The sequence below is a fragment of the Cygnus olor genome, chromosome 3 (genome assembly GCF_009769625.2).
Source record: "Cygnus olor isolate bCygOlo1 chromosome 3, bCygOlo1.pri.v2, whole genome shotgun sequence".
Lineage (NCBI taxonomy): Eukaryota > Metazoa > Chordata > Aves > Anseriformes > Anatidae > Cygnus > Cygnus olor.
Genome location: NC_049171.1, coordinates 6,431,854 through 6,452,842, shown reverse-complemented (window position 1 = coordinate 6,452,842; position 20,989 = coordinate 6,431,854). Strand labels below are relative to the sequence as shown.

Here is a 20,989-nt window from a genome sequence, read left to right as displayed (position 1 = left end):
CCCTTCCTCAGTGCTGATACCAGATAGGGATGCCCCATTTCACAGGGCTATGGGCAAGCAAGGAAACCTCTGTTAGGAGGTGGGAATTCCAGTCATAGCTCGAAGACACATAGCAAACAGCATGTGTAGGTAGTTCCAGTAAACCATCTCTCTCCTTCCAGTAACATTGGCAAAAGCTTGCTTAAATCCTCCTCCACAAGAGCCAGGGTGCCTTTCCCCATTGCTCTGGCTGCTTGGTCAGCACCGTGTCTCACACCTAGGACACTGGCCTGGGCTTCTTTTTCTAGAGTCCTTAGGGTGAAAAAAACGTTTGAGATTCTTCACAAACCTCCAGCCTGCTTAGCACTGGACTGTTAAAAGATCAAGTTTCCATGCAAACCATGGAAATAATGTGTTTTCTCCCTCTTTATATCCAGCAACTTCTACTGCTATATCACCAAGTTCAACCATGTTCCCTATAATACTCACTGTAACAACACTCAAGCCATCATGCCTACCCCAGACCCTACTGTGGTCCTTCTGTGTCCTAATTATGCCTCTGCTCCCAACTTTCTCCTGTATTTCCAACAGTCCACAGTGCCCCTTAATTCATTTCTAAACTCTCCCTCCCTTCCTAATACCATCAGCCAACTCATGTATCTGTTGCCCAACTCAAACTTGGCTGTTGGCCTGACAAAAGGCTTCACCATATAGTTGGCCAAACCATTAAGTACCTGGTGTTTGACTAGCTGGACATCTTTTCCAGCTGCTGAGCAGCTGAAGAAAACATACCTGTCCTTAAGGATGGTCTGTGGGTCTTCTCTGCTCAGCCTCTGACATTTGGGAAATGTGTAGGTATTTATTACTGTTGAGAATATGAATGGCAACATTTCTGTCCTTCGGAGAAACTGTGTGATCAGTCTAAAAGGTATTAGGGAAGGAATTAACAAATGCTGCAACACACAAATGTCAGATGGCTAAAAACAACAACAACAACAAAAAACAACACACAATTTCCTCAAATTAGTTTGCTTCTCCCAACAAATGGTGTAGTCTCTTTTGGTAACTTTAGAAGTGCCACAGATACCTGGCCAGGAGGCCTTTGAGGCAACACTGTCTTCTTTTCAGCAGCAGTAGGAAGAGCGCTCCTTGTCCCAGAGCCACACAACTTAGGAAAAAAAAAAAAAAAAAGTTTGATTTAATAAAAAAATAGGTCCTGGTACTAGACCATTGGGTCAGAGGGAGCAGATGATGGTGAAGACATCTCTTTCATGTCTGTAAAGGAGGAAAAAGATCTAATTCACACAGAAAAAGTGTTTTGCACAGGGAACTGTACTGAATGTAAAGGTTTCTCTGTATGGAGGTTTTCTGTTTTGCCTAGTCATTTTCAATGCAAACGAGGAAATGGCTTTCTGAATGAATGCCCTCTGCACGCTGGAATTAATTTGTATTTGCCTTTCTTTGAACTCAGTTACCTCTAGTCACCCGTGTGATGACTCTGTGGTTCCCATGGAGGGACCTGGTCTTTGCTGTCTCATGGCCACGTGGGTGTTGCAGTGAGTTGATGGACATTTAGGGCACAAGGGTGACCGGGAAGCAGCTGTACGAGCAGAATGATCTTTGACAGTAACGTGCACGATGCATAAGCATGTTCAGGAAGGGTCAAAAGGTCTCTTTTCACTTGAAGAGATATGCAAATCCATGAACTAAATTTAGTTGTAACCCACGGAAGTGTACTTTGGTACATGTTAAACGTGCATCAGTACTGTGTGTACAACCCAAAGTCTTCCAGCTTGGAAACTCTTACAAATGGCAGGTTTCCATTCCCTTCCTCTTCTCCTCTGTAAGACATTCAGCATGGGAAATAATTTGGAGGACCTGCTCCAACGGTTGTGCCTTAAGGTCCTATGAGACATTGTCCTGTTTTTGGCTGGGATAGAGTTTTCTCCATAGTATCTCTGTGGTGCTATGTTTTGGATTTGTGATGAAAATAGTGGCAATAACACACCGACGATTTAGTTGTTGCAGAGCAGTGCTTGCACACAGCCAAGGACCTTTCAGCTCCTCGTGCTGCCCTGCCAGCGAGGGGCTGGGGGTGCACCAGGAGCTGGGAGGGGACACAGCCAGGACAGCTGGCCCATGCTGGCCGAAGGGATGTCCCACACCATGTGGTGTCATGCTCAGCAGTAAAAGCTGGGGGAAAGAAGGAGGAAGGGGGATGTTTGGCAGTATGGAGTTTGTCTTTCCAAGTAACCATAATGAGCCTTGCTTTCCTGGAAATGGCCTGCCGACGGGAAGTAGTGAATAAATTCCTGGTTTTGCTTTGCTTGCACACGTGGCTTTTGCTTTACCTAGTGAATGCCTTTATCTCAGCCCATCAGTTCCTGCACTGTTACCTATTTGATTCTCTCCCCCATCCCACCTGGGGAAAGTGAGTGAGCAGCTGTGTGGGGCTCAGCTGCCTGCTGGGCTAAACCACACCAGACATCTGCTGTCAGAGCAAGGTTTCTAAATCCGTGTCTTCCTAGACAAGTTTATTATCATAACACCTACATACGTAAGACTTCCTCTCTCTTGTAAATAAATCAAGCACTAGATAAATAGCATAGTAAGTGAAAGGGACATGAGAACCTAAGAAAAGGCAGTACACACATAGTCTCTCTCTCCACTATTGTGCCTGTCATGGGGATGAGACAGGGAGAAAAGCTCTTTCCCTACACCCTCACTTTGCCCCAGGAGAACACCATTTGTTTGATTGTAACCTAATGTATCAACTGCCCAACCATGATGGACTCGGTGCCAGACTTAAAAAGAAGTCTTGGTCCTGGAAGCACTCCCAGCTGGGTTCTTCCCGTGCGTGCAGTCACCCCCATGGCAAAGGCTGTGCACCACAAGCTCTTTAACTCTTCATGAGTTCCTGTTCAGGCTCTGCCTAAATCCTCCAGGTTCTGCTCACTTCCAGCTCTAGGAGACATCTTTCCTCCACCCCTACCTGGGCTCTAGCTGATGGCACCACTTTGATGGCAACATTCTTCTTCCTCCTTCTTCTTGCAAGTGGTGTTTGCTCTTGCACGTATCATGTCTAGCCTAAGCGTTGTCCTACCTTGTCCTTTTGACACAGAAGGTAAGACGTTAACATCACTTTTGTCCTTGTCCTGTCCCATCTGTGTACCTTCAGCTACTACTTGTCCTTCTTTATGGAGCAAAAGCTCTGGGTCTGTACATCATCCCTGCAAAGGTATCCTCCTGTCTGCTGGGCTTCTCTGTGTTATGACACAATTACTTCTGTTAACAACTCTTATTTGCTGATAATTGCAATAAAAATTGAGCATTCCACAGCAGACTACATTGTATGGAGTCCTAGAGTCCCATGATGTGCAGGATACAGCATTGCAGAGCTCTGCACACCCACAACCCTCAGGTGACCATTTCTGTTTGAAACTGTACCATTAAAAGACATTTCCTTCATTGTCCATTGTCAGGGGAAAGGATGGGAAAATAGGCGATTTTCTGGAACCGTCCATTTCAAACAGGGTCCTGCTAACCCAAAGGAAGTCGCCTGAGGTTTCAGAAAGAGATGGGTGGGTTGCGCTTTGTGGATAGGGACTCAAAAAATCCCTGAAGGAATTACAGTGTGCTTTCTGCTGGGGGAAATCCAACAATCGCACGAACACAAAGGCTACCAGTTCCAGGCGTTTTCCACTTCCTCGATTGGTTTTCACAAGTGCTCAATGAGTTCTCCATCATCCTGCAGAAGTTCCTTATTTGGCCCCTGTCTCTGCGCTGGGATTTCCTATCAGCGATGAAGGCCCTTGTTTGCCTATTGTCAATACTGCTTTTAGTGCATGAGGCTTTATATAACCCTAGTCAAAACATGGTGTTAAAGCCACAGCCCTAATTTAATAGTTAAAGAGCTCCAGCAAGGCCAAAGGCTCAAAGAGTAAATCCTGCTTTAACTACGCCAAAGAGGTGTGTATCTGTGCTGAGCCCAGTAATGAAGACAAATGAAGCACCTCACGCAGAAAGACAGCCTGCTGTGATGCACAAATGTCAAATATTAGTGAACCCCATGGCAGTTTGCACGGATGGTTGGTTGCTGGGATTATCCAAAATGTAGCCTTTGCTTTTCAATTAAATCTGTCCAGCTTCATTTTCCCACATTTGCTCTTTCTGTGCTTTTCTGTAGGCGATTAAATGGCCATTTAGCATTTCGTGCCTTCTCGGCGTGATGATTACATTGCATGTTACTGTGCTTGTCATTCTTCTGTGATGAAGCGTCTCAAACAAGTGTGGTTAATTAGCCTAAAGACAAACTTGAGTCATTTAAACCTAAAAGAAACCCACTGGGCTGAGCAATGGCAGTGCACATCTGAGGTGTTCCAGACACCCGAATTAATGTTCCACCACTGCGATGAGTTTCTGTTTTTCTTCCTTTGGAAGAAAAGCAGTCTTTGGGGGCCTTATTCATCCAGATAAATAGTTTCATCTGACCACTGGCTGCACGCGAGGGCAGACCAGAGCACGTCAGTCCTTTTGGTATGAAACCCTGCCACCTTCAGCACCACTCTCAGCTCTAAATATACTTCTCGAGTCAGATATATAATAAGACATTTCATTACTTCCTTCCTTCGCAGCAGATTAGAGCAAAGTGAGTCGGGATTTGCTGTCCCCAGCATGAGCAAAGGTTAAATATTTGCTCTCTGCCAGAATCGCCAGCATAACCGAAATAGCCCTTTGCTGTCCCTGTGCACGTTAGGGCACCGCAGCTCACTTCACGGTCATGGCACCCCTTGGGGACAGGACAGGTACATGGGATACCTGCTGGGTCATCCTAGGGAGCTGTGGCAGCTCGTGATTTATGGCGGTTAGAGCTGTCCATGAGATGCCCCAGCCAACTTCAGGGCTCTGTAGAGCTCGGTGCTGTACCAACTGATTAAACTTTGCCATGCAATGGAAGAGCACAGGAGGTAGGAAAAAAAAATAATAAGACTCTCCTGAGGTCCTGCAAGATTTCCGTAGTCTCTAAAGCAAATTATCCAAACCCAGGTGGAGCTTGCATTTATGCACATACAGAGGCTGCTGTTAATATAAGGAAATATGGAACACACTTGTTAATGAAAAGCACTTAAAGGTTGGGTGCACAGCCCAGGCTTCCTCTCCATGTCTTTTTCTCCCTTTTTATGCAAAAAAAAGTGATGTCACTGAGCACATGAGCGAAGCGCATTTGGCAGTGAAATGTCCTATTGTTCATGCTTGCTTTTATAGTCACAAATAAGCAATCTGGAGTGGAGACAAAAAATGCTGAAATAAATTCTTGTTGTGTGCTGAAAGAAGGGTGCTGGTAGCTGTAGAGACTGGAGTCCTATATTCAGTCTTCCATCTCAAGACGTCCTCAGAAGAGGTGGTCCAGATTCACCCCACTCAGTCCCTGAACACAATTAAGGAGCGCAGCAGTCCTCAGCTGCTTCTGCAGTCAGGAGGGAGCAGTCGACACCTCCAGAAAGCAATATGCATGGGTGGCACGTGCCCCAGGCCACCCGATGGGTTGACATGGGGCCCTGGTGCTGTGGCGTGTTATCTTCCAAGAATATCAGAGACGGTGCAAAGCTGGGAGGGCCAAAAGCAAAGCAGTTGTCACAGCATCCTTCATTTCATCAGCATATCCTCTGCACCAGGTCTGAGCCCCAAGGCTCCATCCTAAACCTTCCTGGGGAGCACTCCTTTGGTTAGGGCATGAAAATACCCCCTGGGAGCCAGCTGGACACCAGCTCTGTGGGGCAAGGCTCTCCCGTGCCAATTCACAGAGTATCTCAGCACCTTGCAGGCAAGAAAGGCACCTTAGCTGAAAGCCTGAAAACACCTACAGGGCTTGGACTCCAGATCACTGTGTATAGCAGCAACTGAGGCTCCTAGAACGGTCTCACCTGTAAGAAAATATAATTTTTTTCACTTCCAAACCCCTAATGGCTCCCAAAATGATTCGCCCATCTTGAAATTACACTCTCCTGCGAGTACCCCCACCCAAGTGTCCCTTCCATCCACTTTCCCCCCCGCGTCGGGAAATCACTTAGAAAATATTTCCCAGGTTCCTTCCTGGCCAGAGGTCATCTCCGTGCTTGGGGCTGGCAGGAACCGCTATGTCCCCTGACACAACAAACGGAGAAGGAAGATCTGCCCTGCCCATTTAGTGCTTTCGGGCTCGTGTTTTTCAGCTGCAACTCCACCCCACGCCAGTGGAGAAGGGATCAGGTCCCACTGATCGCAGGAAAGGGAGGTTGTGGGGTTTGCTGGGTGAGATCACCACCAGCCACACGCTTCGCTGTCCTGCTCACTGAGAATTTATCACAGGCTAATTTGCTGCAAAAAGAAAAGTAAAAACGGAAAAAAGAAAACAGCCAAACCAACCCACCAACCTGACAACCAACAGCACACACACGAGGTGTGTTTTGAGCTCTGGGAAAACAAAGGGCAGAGACCGGGGCGGGAGCTGACACTTGGATGGGAAGCTTCCTGCCCAGCAGAAGAGGACAAGTGTGGAAAGGACTCGGACGGGACCAGCACTCCTCATCCTGCAGGTATGCAGCGATGCACCGGGTCACCCTGTGTGCTTCAGCAGTGTGGGGCTGGTGAAGGTGGCTTGAAGGGATGCTCAGGGCCAGATTCTTTGCATGCCTGATAAACCTGCTGCAGGTGTCTGCTGGGGGAGCTGCGGTCAGATCATTTCTTGTTTTGTGGTGATCGGGTGATAGGTTCCTGTAGGATGCTTTTGGCTTCGCTGTTTAAGAATTAAATCATTCGAGATTCTGATAAAGTGCTACTGTCAGTTAGCCTGGCTAGGGAAATTGGGACTGTGCCTAACCTGAACTAAACTCAGGGTAAAGAGGGATGTGCATGGCAATACTGTGCTAATCTGGTCTGCATTTATGGCACGCTACATGCTTTCAGGAAAAAACGAACAAAAAAAAAACACAACAACAAAATCAGACCAACAACAATAACAGCAAAAATCGACTGCAATAACAGATTTTTTGGAATTCTTTTTATGCTTGCAGTGGGCTGTGGCTGGGATTTGAAATGCAGATGGGATTTGCAATGCACAGTACTTTTGTTAGCTGTATGAAATGGTGGATTTGTTTCTTTTTAGTGCAAGCTTTGGTCTCATATTAGATGATGCCCGCTGACAGGGAGAAGGGATTTGGGGCACCCAGGGCCACAGACCAAGACACTGCTGTGTGCTGTGTGCATTTATCTTGTTTCTATTCTTTTCTACCTGTGTTTTGAGCTGCTAAAACTAAACCCAATTTTGTGGTGTCATTCTGGGGTGCTGAAGTGCTGTTCCCAGTGCTCAGAGCCAGGGGCATGCAGGGGGGCTTTCTGCTGCTTTCACCCTCATCAATGTGTTATAACCCCAAAAGTCCTCCTCCATCCAAACCCCTCTGGTGCAGCAGCACCTACCAGTTCCTTAAGCGATTGGGATTCAGTGAAAAGGCAGACACAGTGAGACCTTCTGCAACCTTGTCTCCCTCTCCCCATCAGTGGGAAAGCGATGCTCACTGATGTACTTAAGGAGCTTTCAGATCTGGGGGAGAAAGGTCTGGTTTGAATGCTGTAACTCTCACTTCCAGTGACAGTTTTATGGGAAGCAATAAGATAGTAGCAGGCAAGGGAATAGCAAGGGAAAGGATGCCGGGAATCTGACAGCCTGAGGCTCCATTTCTGCTTGGTCACTTGCTGTTGCGTGGTGAAAGCTGCATTTCTGAACCCACAGATCCTACTCGCATCCAGAAAATTCCTCATCTACTTCTGTCACTTAACCTGTTTTGCGATGTCTGGCAAAATTGTGGAACAAAATCTTATGCAAAGACATTTAGGGACAAATCTCTAGCATCTGGGTAGCAATGATACTTGACTGAATTCAGTAATGGCTCAGCCAGCCCAGCAGGAGCCTGGTGTGAGCATTTGGCATTATTTGACTTCCCTAGAACTTCTCTTCTGAGTTTACCTCCGGTGATCCAGGTTTAAAAAACAAACAAACAGAGAACATGCGTAGGCTCTAGGAAGATATCTTTGTCCTAATCTCCTTGATTATTTTTATTTTTTTAACACCTCTTAGACAGGCTTAATAAAGCACTTTTCCAAGTCTGAATTGGAGACGTGGGAAATTCCTCAAACTAGGCAGAGCTTCCTCTCATTGTTAAAACACAAAAGGCCAGCGCAGCCTTTACTAGATTTCCTTTTTTTAACCCATTCACCCTGATCAAGAAGGCCTCCGTGATGCTGCCGTGCATGGCAGTGGTTCCTGATTAGCCAGAAGGAATGAGGGATTACAGTAAGAAAGTACAGATGTGAATTGCATCATCTGTAAGGACATCATTAGCCTTGGGGCTATATGAATGACAGCTGAAATGATTTGCTGCTGTAATAAATCTCTGTTCTGTTTGAGAATCACAGCTTTTTAAGGCTGAATGGCATCACTTACAGCAAAACCAAATGCCTTTCAGAAGAAAACCACCTGCAGTTTTGCATGAAGCAGTCTCTTAGGACGGTCACCTCAAAGAGTGGTCCAATTGCCATTCATGAGCTGATCCACAGTAACCACACAGTTATGGAGAGTTTATTTCTCAAATGATCTTGCACATCGCTCCGTCTGCCTATGGGCAGTTACCACCCATCAGCTAATCTGATCCAGCACCTGCTGTGTGTGGGACCGGACCAGCTTGTCCCCCTTATCTGTGCTCGGCAGCATCCTGCCCACAGGCTGAGTCAGCTCTGGGAGAAGGCAGCAGCTGGAGGGCTGGGATGAAAAAAGTAGGGAGCACGGGGCCACGGTCCTACAGTGGGCTGGAGATGTTGCATTAGGAAAGTAGGTGAGATGGAAGACACAAGGTGTACGGAGTCCAGCTGGGAAGGAGTAGTTAACTTTCCTTTTTCATCACCTTAAAGTGCTGCAGTTTGGATTTGTTGCTAAAACAGTGCTCATAGCACACCGGTGTTTTTGTGTTGTTGTTATGTGCACAGCAGCAGCGTGGAGCACTGTTGTTGCTCAACAGTGCTGCACAGTATCAAGACTTTTCCCAGCTGCAGGCTGGGAGGGCACAGAGCTGGGAAAGCATCCCCAAATTGGCAAAAGGGCTATTTCATACCATATAACGACATATTAAGTGATAAAGAAAATGGCAGTGGTGGTGTGCAGGGGCCAGCAGGCAGGGTTATATTGCAAAGTGGCCATTTCTTGGAGCCTGGCTGGGCATCAGTCTGCTTTTGGGAGGTGGGGAGTGATCACCTTTATATCACTTACTGGTCTGTCTTTGTCTTAACCCATGAGTTTTCTCACTTTTGCTCTTTCTATTCTCTCCCCCATCCCATTAGCACGTGGGGAGCAAGTGAGCTGCAGGCCAGGGTCAACCCCCCACAGCAGCACATCTAGCCTACCTTTCAGGGACCCTCTGATGGACCACTTTTGAATAAGCAAGAAGGTTTTTACCAGCCCGGAAAAAAAAAAAAAACATTTGCTCCTCTGTGTGATCTCAGTCAGCTGACTTACACAAAGTCACGTTCGTTTTAGGAAGAACTCAAAGGTCACCTAAAATTGACTGCTTCTGGCATTGAAATCCTTCCTCCTCATTTGCCTCATTTGCCTTTTAGGTATTTCCACAGCTCACACTTTATCGAGCTGATAGCTCAGGCACTGATGGGTTATTACTACCCCAGCTTCCCTCTAAATGCCCTGTGAAGCAGGGAGGGCTCAGACCATCCTTGTTTGGCACAGGGACAGCAAAGGTCTGCATTGTTGGCTGCTGTCAGCCCAGGCTCTGCTTAAACCCACGTCAGCAGGAGAGAAAATGCTGTGGCAGGCTGGGTCTGAGGATGCCTGCGAGTAGCAGAGCTGTATGGATTCCCCATTTAAATCTTAATGCGAAACATTAATTTCCAAATGACTTCCCCAAAAACATAATAGGGCTGTGATCTAGTATGCAATTTACTGTTCTCAGAAATTCTTCAAAAAAGGCAGAGCTTCCCTTCATTGTTCGTGCACAGAGGAAAAGCTGTAGTAGAGTTCCTGCTTCAGCTTGCTCCTGTGACCACAAACTTGGCCTTTGACAACCGTCAGGTTGAGTGTGTAAAAACCATCTTCATTCCAAAGCCACCCCTACGTGCCTTGTGACAGGCTGTTCACAGCATGGCCCTGATCCCCACATGGCTTTGCTCTTCCTTCTGGAGGAAGAAATTTTTGAAATTCTTGCATGGGGTCTATAAAATCTTGGTTTCCTGACCCAATTGCTGAAATCGTGGATAAACCTGTGCATGCCTTTAGTCTGTCCAGCTGTAAAACAAGACTGAGGACATTTCCTTCCGTTCACTGCCTTGTTTCAAGCCCACAGCTTAAAAAGTCCAGTTGCCCTTTGTAACCACAGGTCCTTAGCTAAGGACACTCAAGATGTTTTGTGCTACTAACAAAAATCTGTCCCAAAAGCTTCCTGCTCTCTTCCTGAATGCCTTATTTCCAGCGAATCTTGCAACAGTGGCTTCAGCACTGTTTCAGCACTGCATTACCAAACCTGGTGTAGACCTAATCCGCCTGACAGCAGTTAATGGAGGGTTCCTCTGTCCCTAATGTAAATGCAGATGCTTTTGAGGGTGCTTTGACTTAGATTGCCTGTATGGTCAGAAGAGAAACACAGGTGCCTCTGTAGATTTGCCATGGGATATGGCAAAGCACCAGCCTCTTCCCACTGAGGGCAGAGGTGCTGAATATTCCTAATCCCAAAATATCCACATTTTGCCTTAGGCCTTGCTAGAGTTAGGAGAAACACATGCAACAAAAACAGCGCAGCATGAGAGACTGGAGTTGTTCCCAGATCATGTCAGGACATGGTTCATCTCCGTATGCCCTCTCCCTCCAAAGTAAGGCACCCTAGGCTGTGCTGCTGTCTGGGGACAGCCCCTGGCCCACATTGTCCTTTAAATCATTCCTGTGAGTTTTGGGACAGAAAGCTACTTGGCATTGACTGTGCCGGGGAACAGGCTAACTATTGAACTATTGACTAGAAAAACCTGACAGAAAAAGACCTCAGGAGGTCATCTACTCCAGCCCTATATTTCATGGCAGGCATTTGTTTAAGGTCTCCCAAGACAACTCCAGGGCCTGAGAAATGCCACTCACCATGATTCTACTTTGATGACATTAGGCCTTGTTCTCACACCTAACGCCAGTGATAGAATCACAGAATGGTTTGGATTGGAAGGAACCCTAAAGCCCATCCAGTTCCAGCCCCCTGCCATGACAGGGACACCTCCCCCCAGCCCAGGCTGCCCCCAGCCCCATCCAGCCTGGCCTTGGGCACTGCCAGGGATGGTGCACCCACAGCTCCTCAGGGCAGCCTAGGCCAGGGCCTCACCGCCCTCTGAGTGAAGAATGTCTTCCTTATATCTAATCTAAACCTACCCTCTTTCAGTTTAAATCCATTACTCCTTGTCCTACCACTACAACCCCTGACAGAGTCCCTCTCCTGCTTTTCTGTAGGCCCCCCTAGGCCCCCTTAGGTGTAGGCACTGGAAGGCCGCTGTGAGGTGTCCCTGGGGCCTTCCCTTCTCCATGCTGAACAACCCCAAACCCCTCAGCCTGTCTTTGTAGCAGATGTCCTCCAGCCTCTGATCAAGATGAAAGAGCTTGGATGATTCTGAAAACATCATAGATATGTGTAGCCTTCACAGAATTTAAACACCAGCACTACTTAGCATTTCTGAGTTATCCTGCTCTCTAAAAGATAGACCAGTACAAAAATAATAAGGCTGGAATTGAGATTAGTGGATGCTACTTTGTACTTGTACATTTCAGTTGCTAGGTGTGATGGGCCAGGCCTTACGCAGGAAATGCCTGCTGTCCAGAGCAGGGCTGTATAAACTCCAAATGGCTGACACCTGCACAGCTTGCAGCAGCTTCCTACACAGCGGGCTGTGCTTGCAGCAATAACAGGAAAAAAAAAATCAAGAGGTTAATAAAACAAAACTAGCAGGAAGCATGTAGTCATCAGACTTTCTAGTACTTCGGTACTTTAGTACTTCTATAGAAATAACCTGTGGCTGGCCTGACTTAGGGACCTAATCCAAAACTCATTGAAGGCCATCGAAATTCCACTTTGACGGATGTAGTTAGGCCCCAGTTTCTACTGTATAAATACAGGAGTGAGTACATGGATACTCCCACATTCCCCATACCCACACACAGCTGAGCTCCAAATCTCTTGCTTCATTAAAGCTAGCTGTGAGATAGGCCTGCCACTGATAACTGCAGGTGCTCCAAAAAGGATGAGGAGGTGAAGGGAAAGTTAATGGCTACATCCCTTCTCCCATCGCAGCCACAGAAGTGCCTCCAGACAGGCGCCTTTCAGAACATCCAGCATACAGCTACATGCGAAGAGCTACAACAACACAAACTTGCATTATTTCACATTTTCTTTTTGTTGTTTTTATCTTTTTTTACTTTGTTTCTTCTATAATACTCCAACACAAAGTTCAAGCAGAAGCCTTTAGCTGGAGCTGGACAAAGCCTCCTAAGCAGAGGGAAGAAAAAAAATGCCAGGAATAGGGCAAGAATTGGGCAGGGCTTTCTTTTCCCAGGAAAGTGATGATTTAAATGCTTTTTCCACTTTGGTTGCAGCTACTGCTATTTTCAGCCATAAATATCAAAGCGCATGGAGCATTCATCCCTTCACTTGCGACTGCCATGACATCTGTTGGTGCATAACTAACTCATCAAAAACAAAAATTGCCAACACCTGAAAACTGTACCTCTGCTCAAGCCCCACACATCCGTTGGCATAACCAGCTGTCTCAACCCCCTGCACCATGCTAGGCACAAAACTAGAATAACACAGCTCCTCAAACGTCACAGAGAAAGTATCTCACAGCCTGTTTGCATCCTTATCACTGTGCCATTCGATGTGGAGTCCTTGATTAATTTCTGTTTATTTCAGTTTTGTTTTCATTCAGATGTGTTATCTAAGGTTAGCGCAACTTCCCCCACCCCCCTTTTCCCTTTTAGCCAACTCTCCCATGAAATATTGTTGTGACTGGGTGTGTGTTTCTTAAAGTCATTGTGTGTTTTATGTCTGAAACAAACATCGTCTGATCATCCAACTTATTACGCACTCCCCAAAGGTCAAGTTTTAGGCATAAAATAGAAAGTTTCTGTTGTGGCTGAGGACGAACAAACTGGACAGGCACTAAAAACAAGGGCTTTAGCCCCAGAGATCAAGTCTGAGAAAAAAAAATCCCTGTGGCTGTTTAAAAAGGGTAAAGCAGGGCCTGGCTGCTATAAACTTCAGGGCAACCGTGCAGCTAGACTGTCTTATGCCAGCCCCGTATCTGCTCTCTTCACGCCTTCTCATCATTAGCATCTCCTGCTTCCTCTCTCCATGTGTCCTTCATCTCCACAGATCTCCTGGCATCCTAAACCTTTCATAAGAAATGCCTGGAGGGAGGAAGAGCTATTTAAGCCACAGGAGAATGATGGTGCAGAGACAACTGAATTTAATTAAGATCAAAAAAAGTTATAATGTAATTGGAAAGGTGAAAAGCAGAGCAAGTACCAAGGAGGTGGGATAACTGCTGTGCAAGAGTGACATAAGACTCTGCAGCCTAGACAGCTTTTGGGGAATATAAAAGCAATGTGTACTGCTGTGAGGCCATGGAGAACTTGCGCCATCCAGCTTGATAATTAAGGACCAAACCTGACCCTAAAAGGTGTGCTCACCTCTGCTTCTGATGGGATTGCCACCAGCTCCCTCCAAGAGGGACCACATTCCCAGACACAGAATACAGAAATGTTTCAGCCATCAGGAATAAAATCCCACTATCTTGGATGGCTGCATCAGGATGGATAGTTCTGTGTATTGTAACACAGAAATGCTCGCTTCAGCTTACACTTCTTTGCTTTCATAAACCCTTGCCAAAGAAGCCATTGCAGGATCCATGCTTCTTCATTCCTCCCCATCAGTTATTTATTTATACACATTGTCTAGCTCCCCCCAAGCCTTCTCTTCTCCGGGCTGAACAGTCCCAGCTCTCTCATCATCCCCTGGTACGACAGATGCTCCAGCCCCTTAATCATCTTCGTATGCCCATGTCTCTCATGTACTGGGGAGCCCAGAACTGGACACCGTGCTTTAGATACACCTAGAACTGGGAAATCTCAATGCTAACTCCAGTATCAAATGGGAAATGTTGCTCTGAAGGAGACATGGCTGGGAAGGCTGAGAGAGGCTACCAAAAGTGCCTGCCTGTTAGAGAGAAGAGGGTGGACGTCTGGGAGTGGGACAAAAGGTGGAATAAGTGGGGCCTTGTTGAGTGAATAGAGGAAACCTCAGCTCACGACACCAAGCAATGAGCCACAGGGCTGAGTGTCTACAGAAGCCGTTTAGCCACCAGACCTGAACCACTGAACCCTGCTGCAAGGGTCCATAAAAACCACTGAACCCTGCTGCAAGGATCCATAAAAACCACTGAACCCTGCTGCACGGATCCATAAAAACCACTGAACCCTGCTGTGAGTCCATGTCAAGGATACGCTGCTCCTGCCTCAGGTACTACCCAGGTGCCTCTGAGCCATGCACACCACAGAAGCCATGAGCTATGTGGGCACAATCTTCCTGCTGAAGATGGAGGTATCTGCTCTGAAGACAGTGTAGTCCTCAGCAAGCTTTCCCTACCCCAATACCATGAAATGGCTGCAAGTACAGGTGAGGTTTGTTACCTAGCCTCACGGGAGAGGAAGGCCAGAGGTCCACCATTAGTGGGGCAATGTCCCAGGCAGGTCAGCTAACCAGCACCCACCACAGGGTTAATGTCTTGTCAAATGTGGCAGACCGCGTCTCACCTTCCTTCTTCCCTGAGCTAATATTTAGCCAATAACTATTGCAGATAGTGCTTATTCATGTCAGAAAACCCACACTGATCCAGCAGATTGCTGTTCTGCACTGATGAGCAGTAAGTCCAACTGCTAACTGTTCCAAGAGGGCAAGGAAGAGGCTGGTTGGTACTCTTCAGTCTGTGTGGAAGTGCTCGTGAAAAGCTCTGTCTGCTGTTCTCAGAGCATTAGGACTGCCTGAAGGATGTGGTACTTCAGCCTTTCAGCTAGGCAGTGTTTTCTGTGCTGTCAGCTGACTGGCTGAATGGGTCCTATTCCAGCTACTGTGCCTTACAAACTTGAGTCTTGGGATGTTTTCTTCTTGCAGGAAGTCCTGCTTGGTCACAGTATGATTTGAGCCTGTTCTGCTGGATGCTGGGACCAAATTAATTTTCATTTTCCATGTAGGCTGTCTGAGTATGCAAAAGGGTCATAAGTAACACATAGGAAGGCTTACAGTGGAACAGAGAAATTTAAAGTTGTAGGTCAAGAAGGAAAAGTTTATGTTTTGTAAACAAGGATAGCAAAAGTGACCTAATGTAGACAAGGGAATGAATAAGAGTTCTTCTGTGGAAATATCTTATCATATGGGAAAAAAAACCTTGATAAGGATGTAGATACAGTTCAGCACCTCTGTGTTTGAACTGAGGGGAATATTGTGTTGGAGTGATCCAGAAGGGAAGTTCTGAACGTGCCTAAGATGGAAGTAGCAGAGCCCAAACACTGCTCTGAGAACCCTGATCAGGAACATCATGTCTCCTCTGGATCTCTTTCAACATGAAATTAGTGCTGACTTAAACCTCAATCTTCACACAGAAATTAAATCATTACAGAGAAACAAAAAGAGGTCATTAGAAGAAGGTAAATAAGCCGTCTACCTTATGCCCCATCCCACAAACTCAGTTGGAGGTAGAATAAAGGGCTCTCTCCCATGTCAGCAATTCTTTGCCTGTTCTTAAAAACCTCCAGTGAAGAGAAATTTGCAGCTGCCCTGGGTAGCCCAATGCAGTGCTTCGAACCTTTCAGCCACACATTTTCCATAACCACCAACATATTTGTCTTTGCTTCAGACTGTGTGATTTCGTCACCCTCCACCTAGCCGACACTGTGAGCATTTATGTAAATCCCTTACCAAGTGACATACTGTTATTGTGTCCTCAACTGAATCTTCTCTAAGCCAAACAACCTTCTACCTGTCCTCATAGGTCGTGTTCCACTTGTATCTTAGCATTCACATGGATCTCCTTTGAATGCTCTCCAATACAGCAACATCCAGACACAGCACTACAGCCAGGGCATCAACAGCACCAAGTAGTTGCAATCTCATTACCTTCTAGATCTTAAAGTAAAAATACTCATTAATAAACCTCGGAATGAGATTACCCTTACTTTCAACATCACACTGAGTAGATTTAAGTAGCAATTTGCTAGGACCCCATCCAGATCCCTTTCTGAAATACTGAGGTGGGAAAAACCATATAAAGTTACATGAGAGAGATAAGAAATGAAGTCCCAGGCATTGCTAGATTCACCCTAAAACCTTTTGTCTCAAAGTAATCTGTCCAATAATTTCATTATGACTAGGATTCACCCTGTCTCTCTATTTGTAAAACACGTTTTTAACCATGCAAAATTCAGACTCAAGAATAATAAGAATGGTGAATACTGTGAGAACCTGCAGCGTTGCATCCAGCTTCTGCGAGGCTTTGCCATCCTTTTGTGAGTTCAGGATCCAAGTGGCAATGGGATTTGATTACACAAATTGCTGAGATGCTGGTTAGACTCTAGACATGAGACTTACTGAAGTGTCAATAGCCATGACAGGAGCAGAATAAAGATGGGTGAGTCAAGAGGGCTGTGTCTTGTTAAATTAATTTCTAAGTTGTTTCCACGGTTACTTTTGCTTTGAACAGTATCTCTCAGGTACCTATGTGGGAACACTACCCTGGTCTATTTTGTTCACATCAGGTGAAATGTATTCACGTGCCTTTGTAACAGCACATTCCCAGTAAATTACAACATCATCTCAGCTCTGCCTTGTTTTCGATGAGTGCTCCTCCTTCAGAACAGGTATCCTCTAACTCACCCTTTGCTTGCTTTTCTCAAAGTGCAGCCTCAGATATTTAAAGTACAAGTGCTCCGGGGTTGAGACTTCAAAACTTTTAACCCCAGGAAGTTAACAGTTCCTGGTGACATGACAGGATATGATGAATGAGTACAGAAGAAAAAAAAATAAAAAAATAGCAAGATGATTAGGGCATCCCTCTGCGCTCACATACCATGTTGATTACGTAGCTCGTGTTCTGACATGGTGCAGTTTTCACACTCTCCTGTAAAATGAACCAAGATTTCTCATACCTCTTAAGCTACAATTTGATGATACACTGTGTTCTGAGCAGAAACCCTATCTTGAGGAATCATTTCCCCTTGCTGACTACTTCCCATTCCTACGACACAAGGTGCTGGTGGTTAAAATTGTTTGAAAGCCACAGTAGCAAAAAATAATAATAATAAATTTAAAAAAAATAAAAGAGGAAAGAGGGTTAAATCAGATCATTTTTCTGGTCTAGGGTTGGTAATGTGGAAGGTGTGGCTCCACCACAGCTGTGTCTAAGGTAAGCCTGCCCTCCTCTTCACCCCATCCCCTGTGCCGGCACTGCTGCCTAACTAAGCCTGTAAGGGGACAGCCAAGTGAGCAGCACTGGATGTAAACTACACAGCTGTTTTTGTAGGGACAGGCTGTGGACTCATGCTGAACCGCTTGTCAGCGCAGAAGGGAGGAGGTCCCCATCTCACCCTCCTGGCCCCTCATGCCCACCTCTCTTCCTTCCTTCCCTCTCCTCTGCTTGGGGCCACATGAGCTGCTCCTCTTCTTGCTCTGGCACTCACTGGGCGCTTCTCTGAGCTGATTAATCTCACCCAGATGAAAGCAAGGTAGATGCCTTGGTTCTGGTTTGCATTTCTGCAGGGCTAGGGAGTTAAATCAGCTCAGATAGGGGCCTGGAAAACACAAGCACGTGGTCAGCAATAAAACCCCTCTGAAGAGACAGAGGTGGTTGGATCTAGCGGTGTAGATGTAGCCTCTGTTTTCAGTTCGTTCAGATTCCTGAACCAGTTTGGGTGGGGATTAAACCAGATCAGTGTCACTTGTCAGAGGGAATTTGCAGCCACATACCATGATAGCCTCAGAACCTTCCATAAATTGGCTGCAGGGCAAACTTTACTAAACCCACTTTGCTTCTTGGTTACCACCAAGGGCAACCCAAACTATGCCCATGCTGCAGTTACAGCCATCCCTCCTGTTCCCCTGAAACAGCCAATTTCAGTAAGCAACTTAACCCTCTTGCAGCTGTTGGACCAGCCCTCATGCCACAACCCCTTAATTTGGGAAGAAATGTAGAAGTGGAAAAGGGATGGCACCTCAACAGGCACCTTACCGACTTGTTTTGCTTGCATTTCCCTTGTATGTTGTGGCCATGAGAGGCCTTTATGGCTTGACTTAGTTGCCTTCCTTGGAGACTTACGCACTTTTGGGATGCCCAAATACATCCTGCGTGGCCTTCAGCTGCTGCATGACCCTGGAGATCCTGGGGCACATCTGCCTCCCCCATGTGGCTATTGTTCCTCCTGGGCTTCTTACGAGAAGTCAAGACCTCCACAGGGAACATTTCCAGCGTTGGGGGAACAGGAAACCTTTCCACGGACTTCGCTGCTGAATAAACCACTGGCTAAAAAAGTTCCCCACAACACACGGTTGGACTGATGTCCCCTCTTTGTGCAGGGAGTTCCTGGATCTCGATTGTCTTCAAGGTAGCAACGTAGATAACACTGCAGAGTTTCCCCTGGTTTCTGGGAATCTCCTGCTTCTTCCCCACCATCCATAGTAGTTGTAATCGTGCAGCTTCTCCGAGGGCATCAGTGCACATCCCTAGTGCCTGCCAGGTCCAGCCTGACACAGGGCGCATGCTGCCAGCTCGGGCAGGGAAAAACTTTAGTTTTGTTCTATGTTGTTCAAATCAAAGTCCACAAACACTTTGCCACAGCTGCAAAGCATGATTTTACTGCTTTTGGTCATCAACACCCTCTTTTTTTCTTAGAACAAAGCAGGTTAGTAACAGCCATGGAACAAGTTAGTCCCCTTGACAAAGTAATCTGCAGATAAGATGCTGACGGACTGAGATCAGTGCAGGGGGAAATAATGCATGCTACATTATGAATGGTACCAGGAAATTTCTCCTCTTGAAATGCCTTGTGGTTTTTCATCAGCGGAACCTCTGGTCAGCCTCACACTTGAAAATCAAGCCCAGGCTCTAGAGGCAACATGCTTTCTGGGTGGCAGTAACAAGTTCGGGTAATTATACTTGTTCCTGTGTCTCAGTTTCCCTTTGAGGGAGGTCAAAATAATCTGGGCTGTAGCAGCAAGATGAGGATGTTTAAGATGGATCTAATTAGAAGACCGCTTTGAATCACCTATAAAGGTAAACCCTACTGTATTGCTGTCTATCGTCTTTATTTTCTAAGATACTTGGGATGGTAACTGTTGTGCTGGGTGGATTTGCAAGAGAGGGTGTAATTATTCTGCAATGTTTATGAAACACAGAAACTTAGAGAAGTAAAAAGGAGGTCATGCAGATCACCTGTGTCCTGGTTGAAGGGAGACTTTGCTGGTCACCTCTAGGAATCTTCTGCATTTTAGAGCTGGCTTTAGACAACATTTTTCAGCCTGAATGCTACAGAAAAGAAGGAATTTGGTAGCAAACCTGGGCTGCTTTAACTCACCAGGGCTTTTTGAACTGAAGACACTTGTTGCCTTCCAGGACATAGCTTGTATGCCTAATGGTGAACCTGTCCACATAGCTTCTGTTTTTCTAACTATAATATATAGATAATAGAGAAATTGCTCACTGACAATTTATACCAATTCCTTTTTCAGCAAGAAATTAAATGAACAGTGGTGACAGCCACATTACACGAGAAGGGCATTACTATTTTTCCCCATTTGCAATTAGATATTTCTTTGATAGTTTTCTGGCTTTCTAGCCATTGGTTTGGGATTTTTGGACTTTTAACTGGTGATTGAAGCTTGAATAGCAGCATGGTTCTTATTTACATAAGTTTCCATATATATAGTTTATTGTGCATACAATTAATAGGGTACTTAGTCTCACCTACATGGTTGCACAAAGGGTGCGTTTGAAAATAGAGGCTGACCCGCAACATTTGAATAGGAATGCAAGTTTGCAAACTGTGGAAAGATGCATGCAAAACAGTAGCAGATGCTGTTTAACCTCCTCATAAACTTTGTTTTTAATTACCTTTTTTTCCTTGCTATTGTCTGTTTTATCGACCAGTTATCACTGAAGTACAATTTCATTGTACTCATTAAGCTAATGTACCTTATGCTGTGAGTGTATGCTGCATATACAAAAGTATTGGAAGCCTTGATTTTGTTAGTGTTTCTATTATAAAGTCACGTCATAATCTCAAGGACTTGTGTCACAGCTGATAGCTTGGCAATGTTTCCATCTTGGTCTTGAGGTCAGCTAGAGGCATGGAAGTCTTGATGTTGTCACCAGTGGATGCTGTCTTCAAAATTGCAAAATAGCCTCTTTTGTAGAATTCTGGATGTACTGATGGAGTTGCTCAGGAAACCGAGGAGACACCTATTTTTCCCCCTTTTTTTTTTCCAGTTCTGATAGACATTCATCCATTGGAGAAAAAAAAAAAAAAAGCATGTGACAATGGTTTTTATGGGTTTGGCAAGGAGGAGATATTCTGGACCAGTGAGATGTCTCACTTTCTGGTTATTTCTATATAAGAGCAGCTGCTCTGGGTCAGCTCAAATGTCTAGCATGGTTTTCTGCTGTTTCCTCAGACCCCATTCTTTAGTGGTAGTAGTCAGTTCAGAGACCATGACAGAATACATAATGTCAGGATCATTTCTTTCTACCTTACACTTACCAGTGCTGAATTTCACCTCCCCATTATACGACGCAGTCACTCTGTACCCTGAGGTCCCCATGCAGATCTTCATGGGCAGACTTTGCTTATGTTTGTCTCATCACTTAAAGTGATTGTATCAATTGTATCACAGTGTTGTAT

At 45.8% G+C, this 20,989-nt stretch overlaps 1 protein-coding gene across 1 annotated transcript in view; it reads left to right on the top strand.

The window, feature by feature from the left end:
• The first annotated feature begins 6,128 nt into the window (after nt 1–6,128).
• Nucleotides 6,129–20,989, top strand: part of ADGRF5 (adhesion G protein-coupled receptor F5) — a 40,609-nt gene continuing 25,748 nt past the window's right edge. Inside the window, exon 1 of the mRNA XM_040554319.1 lies at nt 6,129–6,554. The gene's annotated coding sequence lies outside the window, so the exon portion shown is untranslated. The remainder of the gene's footprint in view (nt 6,555–20,989) is intronic.